Raw genomic sequence first — 18830 nt, 5'->3', positions numbered from 1 at the left:
TGATCACAGAGCCTTACCTCACGGACAAGCTGCACATAACAGCTTTCATGATTTCATAATTGCACTAAACCGAAAGATTTAAATCGCAATTTCATTTTGATTTCGATTAATTGTGTAGCTCTGTATTGCTGCTACAGCTTGCGCAGTGTCAACAGCAGGCTCCGTCTAGACTCTGGATATGGATGCAGTCCAAATTTTCTAGCCTCTAGCCTCATGTTCACGTTTGAATGTGCAGCCTGTGCATGTGACTCTTTGGTGAGGCCTCTAAATGATGTAGACAGAACGTGGTCCATTAACCTCCATCTCATCCCAAGTGCCATACTGATTTAACTGTCAGTGTCCAAAGAAGTCAAAACCACCAAAATGGACATGCTTATTAGCGTTGAACTCAAACGCCGCAAAGAGTGTGGAACTCTATCTTTCTTTCAAGAAATGATAGCTGCTAAACTGCAAACATAGCCAACGTCACGCTTCTGATGACTTCGAAGCCCAATAAAAATCACAACTTGGTTTTTCTCAAGAGCGTTATTAAAGGGTAGGCTTTCCATCTGGATCAAAATTGAGCAGGAAATTCTGCTGTTAACTTAATGCACTTTTGAAATAAATCTTATCAGCCCCACAAATCTCACCTCATCTGTCAACATGAACCATGTTAAGAACTGAGAAATAACAACAGTCCAAAGAACAACCGTTTCCTCACAGGTCCTCACTCAGAGGTCTTGACATGAAGTAAGAGATATGTTTATGAGCATGTCAGAAAGTAGACTTGAATGTTTCCTTTGATTGAGGTTCTGGACCTCAGCCCATCTATGTCTGCAGGAAGCCGTTGCCCTGCGGTGAACTTCCAGTTGCTCCCACAAAGTCACATAAGAGGGAGACTAACTGGCCATGAGGGGATGCCTTTCATCCAGATCCACCCTGGCTCTACTGACACCTCATTAAACAGACCTGGAGAAATGGCGAATGGGAAAGAGCAGGGAGGGTTCAGCCACAACATGATCAGCTGAACAGGGAAACAGTAGAACAAGCACTAGTTCTGCAGGGCAGTTCATTAGGGAATCCTTTAAAAGAAGAAGGTGTTTTTTGAAGAACAGTGCTTAAGAGGGTGCAACATCCCTTCCCGTAAAAGGTGCAGCCCTGACAAGAAACAGGACGAAGGATGAAAGCAGCACCGTTTCTTTGATCCATTGGGGTGGGGTTGGCTTAGAGGGACATGCGTTTCCAGAATAACACATTCGAGTTTGTACATTCTGACCCACGACACCCTCAGCGGGTCTCTCTGCTCAGCCTGTCAGGAAGACGGATGCCTATGGAGCAGCGCCGCAGTATATGGCTGACGAGGTGAGCTCTGCACAGCCTGTGTCTTTCTCTGACTGACAGCTTCTGGCTCACGACCGCAGGCCGGCTGGGATAAGGGAGGAGAATGTCAGACGCATTAACGCCGCCTCAATTCAGTAGCTGTGTCGCAGGCCGACACCTGCCACTACTGCTGGGTGGGGGACAGGGCCACAGTTCTTTAACAGACCCAGCTGAGCACCTGCTGGACTCCACACGGCCTCCATTCATGAGGGCAAGTGAAAAACGACCCCTCTCTGACCATAACAACGATCTTTAAGAAAAAATCATTCAGCCAACTGAAACAACACTGATGTAGGACAAAGCACCATCAACTGCGGTTAACACTGATCTAAATTAAAGGGCGTAGATTAATTATTGCAATAAAAGCTTTGTCCAAGATAACAGGCATGGGCTGTTTTTGGCCAATTTGAATGTCCCAATAATTGATAATGAAATATCAGGTTTTCACTTTGTACTCTTTTAAGTTTATTTGTCTAAAATGCTTTATGTTCTAAAAACCTCAGAATTTGTCACTATCCCTGAATTTATCCCTGAACTCCTAAATACTGTGACATTTACCCATTTAAAAAACACTACCTTTTTCACCAATTTCTAACCACATGCTTAAAAAAAGCATATTAATGTTGAGTGTATGTGTGCTTACTGCAATGTGAAGTTAAAGTTCTGAGGTGAAAAATAAATAAATACTCACATATTTACAGATTTGTTTTCTTAGCACAAACTACAAAAATACTGATCTTAAATAATGTGATGAAGTGCAATGGTATTTGCAAGCTAAGGTCTTCATTAGCCATTTTTTTCCCTGAACTTTGCTTTAAAATCATTTAACATTCAACCCTTAAAACATTTTGAATGGTTGAGTGATTATTGTAAGAAAGACACTACCAGAATATTTTAATTTATTGAAATTTTAGGACTGTCAAAATTAACACGTTAATTGTGCAATTAATTTATTTTTTCAGTTTAACGCATTAAAAACATTTCACACAATTAACGCAGTATTCTTTTTTTTTTTTTGTTCCTGGCATCCTTTCTGCTAGTGTTACAGTAGACCAGGCATCCTCAAATCTGGCCCACTCCTGCAGAGTTTAGCTCGAACCCTAATCAAACACACCTGAGCATGCTAATCAGAGTCTTCAAGATCATTAGAAAATCACAGGTAGGTGAGTTTGATCAGGGTTGGAGCTAAACTCTGAGGCAGATTGCCTCAAACTCTTTCTCCAGGAAGCCTGCAGTAGACTATATGACAACGCTATCAAGCATAAGACACAAAAGAAAACTTCATTCACAACTGATGTGCTGTCTGTGAAGCAGCTCTCTGTGAACAAAGGCATCCAACACGCACTTCAGACAGCAGACAACAGACAAAAACACACAAAATTATGTCCAAATGCCCGTTTTTGGCAAGTGACCTTGTAAACACGGTCTTAAATTAGTTAAAACGTTCTAAATGACCATAAAGAGTTGAGAGAAAACTGGATGTGTCAGATCCACGTCATGTGCATCAGGTTTTAAAGAGACAGCACTGCTTTTTTACCTGCTGCTGTCTGTATCACTGATGCAAATCAAAGAACAAACCAAAAAGAAATCACTAACTGTTTTTTGTGGCTTGAATAAAGATTATTCTATATTCAATTTATAGTTTGAGCATATGCAATTTATTGTTGATTGTTTCAAGTTCACATGAATTCAAAGTAACTTCTACTTTTCTGTGCAGCACTTTGGCTCTGTCGTTTTTTAATGTGCTATATAAATAAATTAAACTGAAGACATATTATGACCCTTTTTACAATATGTAATATAAGTCTCAGGTGTCCCCAGAATGTGTCTGTGAAGTTTCAGCTTAAAATACCCCACAGATCATGTATTATATCATTTTGAAAATGCCTATTTTGAGTGGAAGCAGAATAGGGCTGTTTTCGTGCATGTCTCTTTGAATGTAAATGAGCTGCTGCTCCCCGGCCCTTTTTCCCGAATAGAGCTGCACCATTACAGCTCATACCTGCTAAAATCATCTGTTTGCTTTTGATTATCATGTTTAACACACTAAAATAATGCGTTTTGTCCCATATTAGTTTAAAGTGCCCCTATTATGGATTTTTGAAAATTACCTTTCATGCAGTGTGTAACACAGCTCTAAGTGAATGAAAACATCCTGCAAAGTTTTAAATCTGAAAGTGCACCGTGTATAAAGTTATTGTCTCTCAAAAGAAATAGTTGACTCTGAAACATTGAAAAGAGTCATTTTTAAAATGAATCCCAAGGCGTTTCATGTTGTCAACATGAAACATTAGTTTATTGCCCGCCCACTTGTTGGCCTTTTCGAGATGATCTGAAAAAAAAAGCTAATCCATTATTTGCCACTTGGTGCCACTTTTGGAGCGGTAAAAATAGCGGATTCCCTGGTAACGCTGTACACAAAGCAGCACTGCGCTCACAAACGCTGCTTTATCAGGCATTACAACCATGATGAAATGAAAATGAGACCAATCGAACCAATCACTGCAGAATAGCGTCACGCAAAGGAGGGGTTTGGAAAATTAATCGTTGAGCGAATCGTTTGGGAGTTGTTGAGCAAGTAAGGTAAAAATAAATGCACATTATAAGACAATGAAAGTGTTTTTTGACATTGCATGCATGTGAAGTGATGTGAAGTGACATTCAGCCAAGTATGGTGATCCATACTCGGAATTTGTGCTCTGCATTTAACCCATCCAACGTGCACACACACAGCAGTGAACACACACACACCGTGAACACACACCCGGAGCAGTGGGCAGCCATTTTATGCTGCAGCGCCCGGGGAGCAGTTGGGGGTTCGGTGCCTTGCTCAAGGGCACCTCAGTCGTGGTATTGAGGGTGGAGAGAGCGCTGGACATTCACTCCCCCCACCTACATCTCCTGCCGGCCAGAGACTCGAACCCGCAACCTTTGGTTTACAAGTCCAGCTCTCTAACCATTAGGCCACGACTTCCCCCAAACTGTTGTTGGAGACTCCCAAAAACAAAAAATAAGAACCTTTCATTACCCGTAATAAGGGCACTTTAAACTTCTGATATATGGTTTTCTGAGTGCACACGTACAGAAAGTGACTGTCACATGGCATATGAGTACTAAACTAAGTTCTCATTCACACACAAGTTTACGTTAAAAACACGTGTTACAAAAACAGTCGGTTATGTCTGTGAAGGTAAACAGCTGGGAAAGAAATTGCATTTTTATATTAGATCTGTGTGGCAGCAGCATAATATACAGTAAATAAATCAATAAATTCAACAATTAGCATGTTTTGCTCAAATGTTCGCCATGGCATTAGAGTTGGTATAATGTTGTCGCTTGCGAAATCAAAATGACGGCGCCGTGTCTGAAAATGTACAGATTAAGGGGTGGAAATACGTATTATAGTGAGATCCCTTTGTAACGTCACAAGGGGAGCAAAATCAGACACGCTCCTTTTTTTAGATGCTTGCAGAAAAATGCTTATCAAAAAAAAAGTTAATGGGTTAATCTTTTTCACGTTTCATTGGTTGGTAGATGCACCGGGGACCCGATTATAGCACTTAAAACCTGGAAAAGTCAGATTTTCATGATATGTCACCTTTAAATTATACTGTAATGAATGGCTATAATGGCTATAATTAATGGCTAAAGGAGAAAAATGCATTTAATAGAGACACCAGTAACAGTATTACAATATTGGTATCAGTCACGCTGGCCTTCATTAATAATAGGCTACTTAGTAATAAAATGCCATTAAACTAATTTTAAATATACCATCTTTGTTGTTTCTACATTAACTTGGAGATTCAATGTGAAATTATGACAATATAAATATATTAAATTAATATGTGATTAACCATGCTTAATTCCAGAAATATGTGCAATTAATTTGTAAATTTTTTAATCGATTGACAGTACTATACATTTTTAAACATGAATTTACCATTTCTATGTAAATAGCACGACATATCTGTACCACTAAACAAAACAAACACACTGAAAAAACTGAAATATCAGTTGAGCCAAATTTACATCAAGTCCAGTTGGGCTGCTCAAACAAATATATTAATTTGTACACAGATAAAAAAAAAAAAAAAAAAAACACAATCATACAAAAATACCTGAAGGTGAGTAAACCATAGCAATTTTCATTTTTGGGTGAACATTTAATTTCCAAAATTTTCAAATAAGCCTAATTAAAAAAAAAAAAAAAGTTAACAGAATCAACTATTAACAGACTACATTTGTTAGGAGGAATCAGAACAAGTATCATTATGCACCCAAATATTTCCCATCCCTACAGAAGAGTGCTGTTGTCGTATGTCTGTCTGAGTCTGTCATTCAGTATGTCCAGACACCACTGGCCACATTCTACACAGTGCTCACATTCATACGCTCTGACCTTCTCCAGCACGGCAAAATGCCCAGCACAGAGAGAGGGAGGGGGCTTCAAAGCACCTCTTCACACAGCAGATAATGAAGGCAGCTACTGAAGAAATTGAATTCCTAACAACCACATCCTTACACAATATACTGACAGGGAAAAACAATGTCTGCGGGGGGAGGATAGGTAGGGCGAGAGAGAGAGAGAGAGAGAGAGAGAGAATAAGATAGCGTGAGAGAGAAAAAGGACCATCTCGGTTTGGCTCAGATCCAGTTCAGCCACTCTGGGCGTCTCTCCCACTGGAGGAAGGCTTTTCAGCATATAAATATCACATTACCACACAAGGAAACACAGGCATCAGCTGGCCTCCTAACCTGCACTAACGAGGGCTGCCGCCCCCTGCCAGCCGGGCACTGTCTTCTTATAAGAGGCAGCTTAACTGTTTTGTTCTGCATCTCAATAGAAAAAGCACCTTACCCAAATAACAACTAGGGATAATAGATTAAAATAATCCCAATTAATAGCATGATTTTCTGCAGTTAACATGATTAACCTCTCCTTTTTAATTAGCTGAAATGCATTTCAAAATGCAGTGCACTCTGTTTTAATGCACTGAGATCAAATCTGATAACAGAGTCAAATTTAGCTTCTTTAGCTCAAATCACAAAAATTTGGTCCAGCTAATGCAGCATTCGAGAGTACCTAATAAAGAATGGCAAGTGACTTACTGTTAGGCAGGATAGGCTTTCCTCAGATGCCATATTTAGTGATCGTTTCCTTCTATACTGATATTTTATACTTATGCTTTGATGATAATTAAATTCTGCCATCAAAACCTGCAGATCACTTTACATTTGTTGGAAGAAGCATCTGGATTTGATTTATAAGCCAACACATTAAATAAAGTATTTCTCCATCATTTACTGATAATCAAGAGCCTGAGTTTGGCAATTATTGTGTTCAGTCTTTAAAATGCACACAGAACAAAATTTAATCATAGTTTTTATGTCCCCATTTAGCGGCAAAATATTTACACAAATTTCTAAAGCTCTAGTTTTCAAATATTGGTTTAAAATTTCTCTCCTTTGTCCCCCTCCTCCACCTCCCACCACTTTGATAACCGCTGATGACTTTGCCTCTTTTTTCACAGACAAAACTAGAACAATCAGTAACCAGTTCTCAACTCCACAGGACCTCCAAATCAACCACATCCACTGTTCTAACTCCCATCTTCTCCTTCTGTCCCCTCACCGAGGCAGAAGTATCCAAACTTCTCCTCTCCAGCCATCCTACAACATGTCCTCTCGACCCGATCCCCTCACACCTTCTCCAAACAATCTCTCCCACACTCTTACCGGCACTCACACACATTATCAACACATCTCTCCTCACAGGCATCTTCCCTACAGCATTCAAGCAGGCTCAGGTAACCCCACTGATCAAAAAACGTACATTAAATGCTTCTCTTTTAGATAACTACAGACCTGTCTCTCTCCTTCCATTCATAGGGAAAACACTCGAACGAGTTGTCTTCTACCAGCTCTCGCGGTTTCTTTCACAGTACAACAAGCTGGATGCTAAACAGTCAGGTTTCAGGAGTGGCCATTCAACAGAGACTGCGCTACTCTCAGTCACTGAAACCCTGCGAACTGCAAAGGCTGATTCCAAATCGTCAGTCCTCATTCTGCTGGATCTTTCTGCTGCTTTTGACATTGTCAATCATCAGATTCTCCTGTCTACACTCTCATCACTGGGCATCACTGGGATTCCACTTCGCTGGTTTGAATCCTATCTCACCGGTAGCTCCTTCAGGGTGGCCTGGGGAGGGGAGGTATCCAAACCACATCAACTGGTCACTGGAGTTCCTCAAGGATCGGTTCTTGGACCCCTCCTCTTCTCCACATACACTACATCGCTGGGTCCCATCATACATGCACATGGCTTCTCCTATCACTGCTATGCCGATGACACACAGCTCTATCTCTCTTTTCAACCAGATGACCCAACGGTAGCTGCACGGATCTCAGGCTGCCTGGCAGACATCTCGGCATGGATGAAAGAACATCACCTACAGCTCAACCTGGCAAAGACGGAACTTCTGGTCTTCCCTGCCACTCCGACTCTACAGCATGACTTCGCGATTCAGTTAGGCTCATCAATGATTACCCCATCAACTTCGGTCAGAAATCTTGGTGTAATCTTTGATGACCAGCTGACCTTCAAAGAGCACATTGCAAAGACTGCTCGATCCTGCAGGTTTGCACTACACAACATCAGAAAGATCAGGCCCTTTCTGACAGAGCATGCTGCGCAACTTCTTGTCCAGGCCCTTGTTGTTTCTAGACTGGACTACTGCAATGCTCTTCTGGCTGGTCTGCCATCAAACACAATCAAACCTCTACAAATGATTCAGAATGCAGCGGACGACTGATCTTCAACGAGCCCAAAAGAGCGCATGTTACACCTCTCTTCATCTCCTTGCACTGGCTACCAGTGGCAGCTCACATCCAGTTCAAGACACTGATGCTTGCGTACAGAACTACCACAGGCTCAGCACCCTCCTACTTCCACTCACTATTACGAACCTATCCCCTCCAGAAGTTTGAGATCTGCTAGTGAGCGACGCCTTGTGGTACCATCACAGAGAGGCTCAAAATCACTACTCTAATCGCTTTTTGTATTCCCCAATTGTAAGTCGCTTTGGATAAAAGCGTCTGCCAAATGACTAAATGTAAAATACTAGAGATTGGTCGTTTTTTTTTTATTATATTTGTATTTAAGTCTCAAACAATAGAGAAAATAGATGATTATAAAAAAAAGATTACTAATTATTACATTGGATCAATAAAAACAATAACAACAAAATATTATGTAATAAAAATAAAGTAAATAAAAATTATTTACACCTTTGAATAAAAAGGTCCTTTGAAAACTCTACAAAATAGGACACAGTGAAAATAAGAAAAAAAATTGCTTTGTAACAAATTCATTTACAGTGTAATTAGACATAGATACATATCACAGCAAGAACATCTAGAGATGGAACATAAAGCACTTTTCATGCCATACCGAGCCAATCTGCAGCATAAACAGCTGATATTCAAGCTAATAAAGCAATATAGAGCCAAACTCATACATTTACATACACACTGAGACTGCAAATGATGCAGTACTACAACAATACCACAGCTTCTCTCTGGCAGGACAACCTGCCCATGCTCAGTCAATACAGATCAATACAGCACTCAGCTACAGTGGAGGGGAAATTGGTTCTTTTTCACTGCTCATATCTGGTTGACTAAAAAAGTGCTTATGTTGACAGCTAAATGGAGGTGTCTGTAATCATCCTGACATGGCAGCCTACAAAACAGCACTGGACTGACAGATATTAAGGGGGTCTGTCTGATCAAGGTTTAGATCAATACAATCAAACTGAACAGAGTATGAGATTAAGGAAATTAATGGCTACAGAGGGCTTACCATTTGTTGTATTAGGACTGAATTCCAAGGTTTTGGTCAACAATTAAACATAATAATTTTGTTTGAAAGCATGTTGAAAATCATAAGAATACATGTGCAGTAAAAAAAAAAAAATGAAGAATTTCTATAAGCCAAGTCCAAAATGAAAAGGAAAATGTGCTTTGGTTAAAAAAAATAACAGGACACCGACCACGGTTCCATATGGTCTTGCAACAAGAGTCGGACCTTCTCTGTTGTAAGCAAACCAAAATAAGATCTACTAAAATGAAAGGTCACTAACTTCCAAAACTGTGGTGAGATATTCTTGGCATTAAGTAACCAAAACAAAAATGGCACGTCTCTATGTTTTTGTGACAAGTGTTTTGCTGAGACTGGCTAATGTATGATGTTACAAGCGGCATGGCGGTTTGCGTTCTTTGCCACAAATATGCTTGATGGCTGGTAAATTCCCATTTGTATCATGGCCAGTACATTTTCTGCTAAATGACCATTTTAAACCTTGTATGTATAGACACACACTACCAGTCAAAGTTTAAATAATTGAGATAAAAAAAAAGTTTTTAAAAGCTCACCAAGGCTGCATTTATTTGATAAAAAGTACAGTAAAAAAGTAATAGTCAAACATTATAAAAAATGGAAATGAACGGTTTTCAATTTTAATACATTTTAAAATTGAATTTATTCATTTATACATTTTCAGCAGACATAATTTCAGTTGTCAGTGGCACACAATTCTTCAGAAATCATAATATTCTGATTTGGCGCTGAATTATTATTGGCTTTATTATTATAAATGGTCAAAACAATGGTCAAATGATCAGAACGTTCAGAAGAACTGCATCAATTTAAAATAGCAAACTTTCATAACATTTGAATGTGTTTAATGTCAACTAATTGGATGTCCTTGCTGAATAAAAGTAACATTTTCTTCTTTTTCATTTAATCATACCTACCCCAAACTCTTGAATAGTAGAGTATCATGGTTTTTAAAACATGTGAAGCAGCACAATTTCTTTCAACATTAATAATCATAATAAAAAAACGAATTATAAGTTTCTTGAGCAGCACATCAGCCTATTAGAATGATTTTTGAAGGATCATGTGACACTGAAGACTGGAGTAATGATGCTGAAAATTCAGCTTTGCTGAAATTACATTTCAATTACATCAAGTTATTTTAAATTGTAATAATATTCCACAATATTATAGTTTTACTGTATGTTTGATCAATAGAGACGTCTCTCAAAAAAACATTTTAAAAATATCCTAATTATTCAAAATTTTTGACCGGTAGTGTAGATTATTAAAAACTGATCTTGCTCATAATCTTCAATGCCAAAAAAAGTACCTTTCGACGTAGCATGAGATTTACGAGATGCTTAAAGGTGTCTGAATGAAATCTGTGGCTCAGCCACATAATTTATGTCTCAATCTTCAAAATAAACCAGGAGGGGCATGGAGCAGATGACTGTGCCTCCCCAGTAATCCTGAGAGTGGGGGGTCGTTGATCAATATCTCAATGCACTCTAATACTGCAAGACTGTTATAATGCCTCCAAACAGATGGGCCATGGTGTATGTGTCTGTGAAAACCTACCCCCGCCAGCGCCCTCCTCTCTTCCCTCCCTCCAGGCTGCCCACTGCTGCTCCAAAGCCAGTCGAGCCTTTTTTCTTTGAGTGGGAGGGGGAACAAACTACAGCCAAAGAGGCCATATAGCCTGCGCTAATTCTCTTTCAGAGGGGGTGGAGGAGGACAGGATGGAGGGATCCACACTTCTCGTTCAGGCTTTTATGGGAAGCTTTATTTACGCCCAGCCTCTCTCTCTCTCTCTTTCTCTCTCTCGCCCTCGCTCTCTCAACCCCCATTCCACCCCCTCCTGCTTCCCAGACTGGATTTATGGTCAGCCTCCGAGCTGTGAGCACTCAAACAGAGGATGAAAAGGCGCTCACACTGCCTGTACCTCAAACACAGGCTTTTATGACACTCCACAGGATCAGTGCCGAAAAGCCAGAGAAAACAGCCACTGAGCAAACAAGACAAATGCAAGAAAGAGGATTCCAAGCAGATTCCACTTATTATTGCCACAGACAGACCACAAGCCCGAGGGCTGGAAAAGCAGCCGGTGAGCGACGCCACGGTAACAATTGCCCGGCGACTGGGAAGAAGTCGCTCGGAGCCCTCTCTCCATAATCACCCTCTGAGTGATCTAAAGGAGAGCAATTACATTTCATCAGTGCTATTTATACATCAGCGGAAAACGAGTGTGCATAATTTAGACACCAGTGTCTGTGTCAATATCTCATTAAAGCTAATGAGACTAAGAGGGTGTGGGAACGCTGGTGGTGGCAGTCACAGATGCTTGTGCTGTCAATTTCATCTCCAAATAAAACTACAAGACAAAATAGGGGCTCTCCGGCTCATGCTCGGAGATTAACACTGTCACACACAATCCATAAACAATGAAACAATAACCACGCTACACTATCGAATGTTAGATGAATTTATCAAGCAAACAAATTAGACTTGTGTAGCTGGACTATCAGCATGCGGTCAGACAGGAAGAGGCTTTGCTTATTTGCTTACCAATAAGCAAAGTGACCAGTTTGCTATAGAGATTAAATAAACAGTAACATATTACTGTTTATTCTGTTAAATAATCCGTTCCCACGAAAAAACTAAATCATCAACATCTCAGACAGCCTGAGGGTGAGTAAAATTGTCAGCAAATTTCCATTTTTGAGTGAACATCTGCTTGTTGAAATCAGACATTATTGATACTATTGTAAATATGATGGTAGAGAAAAAAAGAATATGACTCTTTCAGATCCATCACTAGTCCAATCCAACACTGTTAAAACGAAGTGCTTTGCTAGTGGGTCGATTAACTCATCTAAGCACTATTATATTATTATATGCTGAAAACATATTACAGCTTCTAAACAAAATAATGTGAAAGCACATAAAAGTATCTTGAAGTGTAAATTATCATTTTAATTCAAATTATTAAATGGATGCCACCTTATTGGGACAATAAAGCCCTCCTTACACCTACCCGATATTTTATTTTCAACTTTTTGATTATTTCCTTCATTTTTACTGAAAATAAATGCCTTTCTGATGCGATATGAGTTTTGAAAAGGGAGAAAAAAAGTTCGGCAAAAGGCGGATTCGAACTCGAGTCGATCGTGTCAAAAACCATGCGCCTTACCATCTATGCTACTCAAACTGATATTGAAGTAGCGTCTTTTTATAGTGTTGACTAACTCAATCACACGTTAGTGGGCGGAGTTAGCGTAAACAGCTTTTGCCAACAAGACGGGCTATTTGCACTTAGTGTAAATATAGACTCCGAAAAAGAAAAGTTATGTAGTATAATAATGTAATCTAATGTAATGTTATTTTTTAGCTTTCACAGGGTCAGTACCACTTAAAATAAAACTTTCATATTAATAAATATGATTTCATAAAACATTAAATAAATTAAATGACATTGTTTACAAAAGACAAAAATTGTAATTAAAACAAAAAATTTGGAATCAGATTTGAATCAGGTATAACCGTAGGTGAAAATATAAACTCCTAAATTATAATAATAATAATAATTATTATTTTTAATTCATATTTAGTTTCATGAACACTGCATTTTAACTGACTGGGTTAAAAAAGAAGAAAAAAAACTACGCACACTGCTTCCTGAAATTAGCATAAAACCTGAACACTTGTTTCTGAAGCTGAAACTATAACGATTAGCATGAATAGTATGAGATAACCAAGAAAGATATTAAAGTTAAAGAGATGTTCAATACAAGAAATCAGTTTGTAAAAACAAATTGTAATGCACATATAATCACAGACATTTCACTGAGATAAATGTAAAAATACAAACCATTCAGGGGGAAAAAAACGTTAAAGTTTAGCCAAAATATTTTTTATTTCTGATAGTTTTAAACCCAGAACATTCACTGCAGCCTGACCAGGGGCATCAGTCTAGCCATATGACAGTTTCCTTCCCCTCTATGTGCAAATTAATTCTGTGCATGGTGGATTTGTCAAGAGGTGTTTGGTTTTTCAAAAGCTCCGAGGTAGACAGATTCTCTCAGGTTAAAGCAGACAGAGCGGCTGAGGCATGCCGACATTTACTCTGGATAAAAGAGAAAAGATTAGAGTCCTCTGAGCTGCAATAGACTTCATTGATTTATAATTAATCAAGGGCAGAGCCGGGTTGCGATATTGCACCTGGACATAATCCTTTTAAATCCTCCGCTTGACATCATAGAAACTAGGAAAATAGATGCTCGCTTCAAACATACAGCTATCGATAGTAGAAGAGTGCAATATGAAAGTAATTGCAGGACATGTATAAGTATGGAAGGATTCTCAGGCTTTGATTCAGTGTAGCGGCAGTCAAAATGGCAGCAGTGGGCTGCTGAGGTTGAGGAGCTGATGGTGCATTGCTCCCTCTGCAGGTTGTGTTGAGAGCAAAACACTGTTTACTATTTAAAAACTTCCACTGACAGGCAAAAACAAGTAGCAAATCATTGCTCAAGGAGGCACCTGGTGATTTTAGTATCATTAAGATACAATAGTTTTTGTTCAGAATATTTGTCATTTTTTTTATATATATATCTTTTTTTTTTATAGTTTTAAATATTTTGGCAACTAGCTCAAATAAAAAGTTGTTTTCTTTTTTGTTTTTCCATTTTATTTTAGATAAAGATTAGGAATTCTGAAAACAATTGTAAAAACAATCTGCAACACTTAAAAAACTATTTCATGCTTTTAAGTGCATAAATACAAATTAGAATATTATCATTGCATGTATGATTTAATACATTTTATAAATAAAAAAGAAAGCAAAAATGTATTCAGATGTTTATATATATATATATACATACTGTATAATGGAGACAGAAAAAGAAACCTCTGGTACAATATAGTTTTCAAAAAAATTTATTTAAATGTTGCTTGCAAAAAAACATCATTTACTTAAAGCTCAGCAGGGGCTAAATGGACCATATGCTAACTAGCCAAACTTTAACCCCTTTGTTTTTCTAGGCTGTGATGTGAGCTAAAAAGGCACTTTTTTTAGTACAAGTATGTCATTGATACGTCCAGGCCCAACTTCCTGTTTCAAAGAGCAATGTGTCTACACCAAAAAGAAAATTACGTTAAGCAGTGTATTTAAATTAATACAAATTCTTTCAGGAAGGAAAAGAAAATCTGTTAAACATGTCTTGCATGTTTTCCTGAGCGGTCAAAAAAGATCCTCAAACACATTGTTCCAAGCCACTGCAAGCATCCAGTTTTGGGAGAAATGTGCTGAATAGTCATTAAATAACATTACAAAGCATCCTCATGGCCCTAAAAACAGGTTGCAGTCTTCTGATGTACCAGACATAATTTCTTATTTCATCTTTTTGATTCTGACGTAAAATATGACCCCGACATGGTTTTTGTGAGACGATCTGTGAACCGCCGCAGAGGAGAGCTCATCTCAATGGCAGACGCTGCTGCAGAAGCACCAATTACACCTCTATTACAGGGAGCCTGCCATGCAGGGAGAACAGGAAATGAGGCAGGAAGTGTGCTGTAGGCTACAGAAGAAGACAGCAGGGGAAGCGGACACAGACAGAGAGAGGAATGTGCTTGTACGCCAGAATACTGCTGCGTGCTGCTCAGTTCAAGTGCACTGTGAGCATTGATTTTGGTGTTGGAGGGAGGGAGGGAGACAGAAGAGTGGCTAAGAAGTATTAATGTGGAGAAACAAATAGGAAGGAAGTCAATTGAAATTAAAACTGCAAGTGAAAAATATAAAAAAAGATAGCGTTTTGAAGCTTTATCAGATAAATCAGGTAGGTCTTAGTGTTGTTTTGTTTGTTTTTTTGGTTCACAGCCCAGGTTTTATGTTGGATATCAAGCGGTGACCCAAAACAGTACCAGAATAGAACTGACATGAAGTGCAGACACAGGTGTGGGTATATCAGGTATTTAACAGCTTTAAGTTTGACTCAATCCAATCTGATCTGTTTTTTAATGGCTTTTAAATCATGTTGCGTCATGTACAGCCCAAGTACACACGGGAGATGTTATTACATTCTAAAACAGCTAGACAGAGTGCAATGAAAGCAGGAGTCTTGAGATGCAAACTATTTTTAACTTTCTACATCTTGCTGTTTTATTGTAAAGCGTCTTGACATCCACGATGCACTTCATTTTATAGGTTTTTTTTTGTTGTTGTGATTTTAGTGAATGCATGAAGTCAGTTCTCCTCAAGTTCACTCAGGTGTCTTACCAGAGTAACCACAGGTGCAGTTCAACCCATCAATTATGAACATGATCCACTAACATTTCAACCAGAAATACATTTTAACAGTTTTTGTATGGATTTGAACTTTTTGTGAAATGTTTTGGTAGGTTATGTGAAATTTTGATATATTTACTCCAGAGAATTTGTTGATGGCAATTCCTGTACACAAAACCTTGGCCTAAAAGCAGAGCATGTTTTCATGGGGTACAGTAAAGACTGGAAGACACACAAACTTTTGCACCTATTTGCAGTCTGGAGGAGTTGTCATTAGTTGCTGAAAGTCAAGCCAGTGTGAAAGATTTCACACATAACTTCAAGCCTTTAATGGTTGTATTGTGACAATTTAACAGCCTGGGTGGTTTAATCACAGATTGTGAACAGAAAGTGTAGCATCCTTCTATGCCAACTACATGAGACAGATATTTTGAGATTTCAGAAGTACTGTCAGGGAAAGCACTTCTTAGGTCAGTCAAGTGGTCGTATCTGTGTCTGCTTAGGACTTGGTGTTATGGTCTACCTCATCCAACGGCAAGCATACATTTTTACATACGGCTTAAAGGATAGCATTTCCAATTTTCAAACAGCTTTGTACAGTTAGTGTTAGTAGTACATGTAAATGAACAATCTTTCTCTGTTACCCGCACCCAGATCTCCCAGTTTATTTGTCAGCAAATGTCCACCGGATGATGAGAAACACATTATTAAGCTGTCAACTGCTGACAGATAAACAGGGATATCTTTGCGCACATTTTTCATTTACATATATAGTACTACTGACACAGTAACAATACAAAATCTGCAAAGTTATAGATAGGGCCAGTTTTACTAAACAGGGCACATTAGCGCGAGAGCGCAATACCAGAAAAGCACCAATAGGGGACATTTTTGTGGGTGATTTACTAACAACGCGCAAATTAATGAACACAGATGCAACATCTCATTTACATATCGACTAGTCTCGCGTAGCTAGACCTTCAGACTGATGGTCTGGAATCTATGGCAGCTTTCATTGGCCAAGGCCCGCCCATGAGGCCGTTTGACCGACATGTCAAACAACCAATCAAAGTTTGTTTCGTTCAGCGTCACATTTCGGGGCGTGGAAATGTCGCCACAATAACAGACCGGTGTGTAAAACTGGACGTATTGTAAAGATTCTATGCCGTGAACTTTAAATATTTCACATACTTTTGAAAATCCAGCATTTAGTTGATCCTGATAAGAGCTCGTCGTCACAGGTGTAAACACGACGGCTTTCTTCTTTAGTGAGGGGGTTTGGCGTCACAGCATCTTAGTTATCATCATTGTTAATTTAATCCAGATGGATAAATCACCATCAGTTGACATAACCCCTAAAATTGCAAATATTATTAAAACTTCATGTCAGGAGCTTGGTCTGATTGATATATGGAGATTTTTAAATCCCACTGTTAAGGCTTACACATTTTATTCCTACCCCCATCAAACTGCTTCACGTATTGATTATATATTCTTCTCAAATCAGATGATAAATTTGGCTATAATCTAATATAGGACCTATAACTCTATCAGACCATGCACCTGTAACTGTTACAATGTTGCCACCTCAACCTAATGATCAGTCGTGGTTATGGAAACTTAATCCCTTCCATCTCCTAGATGGGAAATTTGTTGATTATATAAGAGAGCAGACAGAGGCATATTTTCAATGTAACGATACAAATGGAATGGACCCTAGAACAATATGGGAAGCTTATAAAGCCTTTCTGAGAGGAATGATAATTGCCTATACTAGTAAAAAGAAAAAGGAATTATTATTTGAGCAAATGAAACTAGAAAAGAGAATTACCACAATAGAAAAAGAGTTTTATTCCTCAAAATCAGCCCAACTCCTTGCTGAACTTAAATCCTTGAGAGTCCAGTTAAATCAATTGCTCACTAGGAAAGCAGATAGGGATATATTATTTGCAAGACAAAGATTTTTTGAAATGGGTAATAAACCTAACCGGCTTCTTGCTAGATTAGTTTAAAATATGTCCATTAAGGGATACATTTCAGCAATTAAAGATCCCTCGGGATGCAGAATAACAGAAAATAAGTGAGACATTTAGACAATATTATGAAAAACTATATAGCTCTGATATAAATACGCAAAGTAAACCGGAAAATACATTTTTTTTTTAAAGATCTTTGCATTCTTAAAATAAATAATAAACAACAAGAACACCTAGAAGCTCCCATCACTCTATTGAAAATTAAAGGTGCAATAAATTCTTTACAATCAGGAAAATCTCCAGGGCCTGATGGGTACCCAGTGAAATTTTTTATTGTGGATTATGAATTTTTTATTATTGGATTATGAATGACAAAATAAGACCATACCTCTTAAAATCTATCAACAACTCATTTCATGCATCTAAACTTCATAATTATATGAACGTAGCCAATATTACCGTAATACACAAAAAAGAAAAGGATCCAGAGGAATGCAGCTCTTACAGACCAATTTGTTTGCTAAATGTAGTCTTAAAGGTCCTGGCTAAAATTTTAGCTAAACGTCTTGCGCATGCAATTACGGACATCATAGACCCAGACCAGACAGGGTTTATAAAAGGCCGCCACTCCTATTTCAATACTAGAAGATTGTTCAATATAATAAACCATCTGGACTATAACCTTACACCTGGAATCTCAGTAGCCATGGATGCCGAAAAAGCATTCGATAGGGTAGAGTGGGGTTATATGTTTGATGTTATGTCTAGATTTGGTATTGGCGAAAACTTCATAAAATGGGTCCGATTGCTCTATATGTCACCTAAGGCTGGCGTATTAACTAAAGGTGTTCTCTCTGACTCATTTGTGCTTCATAGGGGGATTGTCCGCTTTATTATTTACTATAGCGATTGAGCCCCTGGCAATTTACATTCGAAATAATCAAAAAATCTACAGTGTTAGTATTGGTAATAGACAACAAAAAATACTGCTTTATGCAGATGATATTCTGTTAACTATAACCAACCCACAAATGTCTTTACCTGAATTAATTGACTTGATCAAGCAATTTGGAGTTATTTCCGGATATAAAGTTAATTTTCATAAGTCAGAGATAATGCCGTTAGGATCACTAAACATATCAGAGCCTAATTTTATTAAACCATTCAAATGGTCCCCTAGTGGTATCACATATTTAGGTATCCCTATTACACCCAAACTTTCACATCTTTATGATGCCAATATTAAAACATCAATATATCGCATCAAAGACGGTCAAAACTTCCAGTCTCTTTTTCAGGAAGAATAAACCTTATAAAAATGATAATATTC

At 38.3% G+C, this 18830-nt stretch overlaps 1 protein-coding gene across 1 annotated transcript in view; it reads right to left on the bottom strand.

The window, feature by feature from the left end:
- Positions 1-18830, bottom strand: part of LOC306880573 (activating signal cointegrator 1-like) — a 60829-nt gene that overhangs the window by 33878 nt on the left and 8121 nt on the right. The gene's annotated exons all lie outside the window — the stretch shown is intronic.

This window comes from Barbus barbus (genome assembly GCF_936440315.1).
Source record: "Barbus barbus genome assembly, chromosome: 2".
NCBI lineage: Eukaryota > Metazoa > Chordata > Actinopteri > Cypriniformes > Cyprinidae > Barbus > Barbus barbus.
This window is presented reverse-complemented; position numbering and strand designations above follow the sequence as displayed.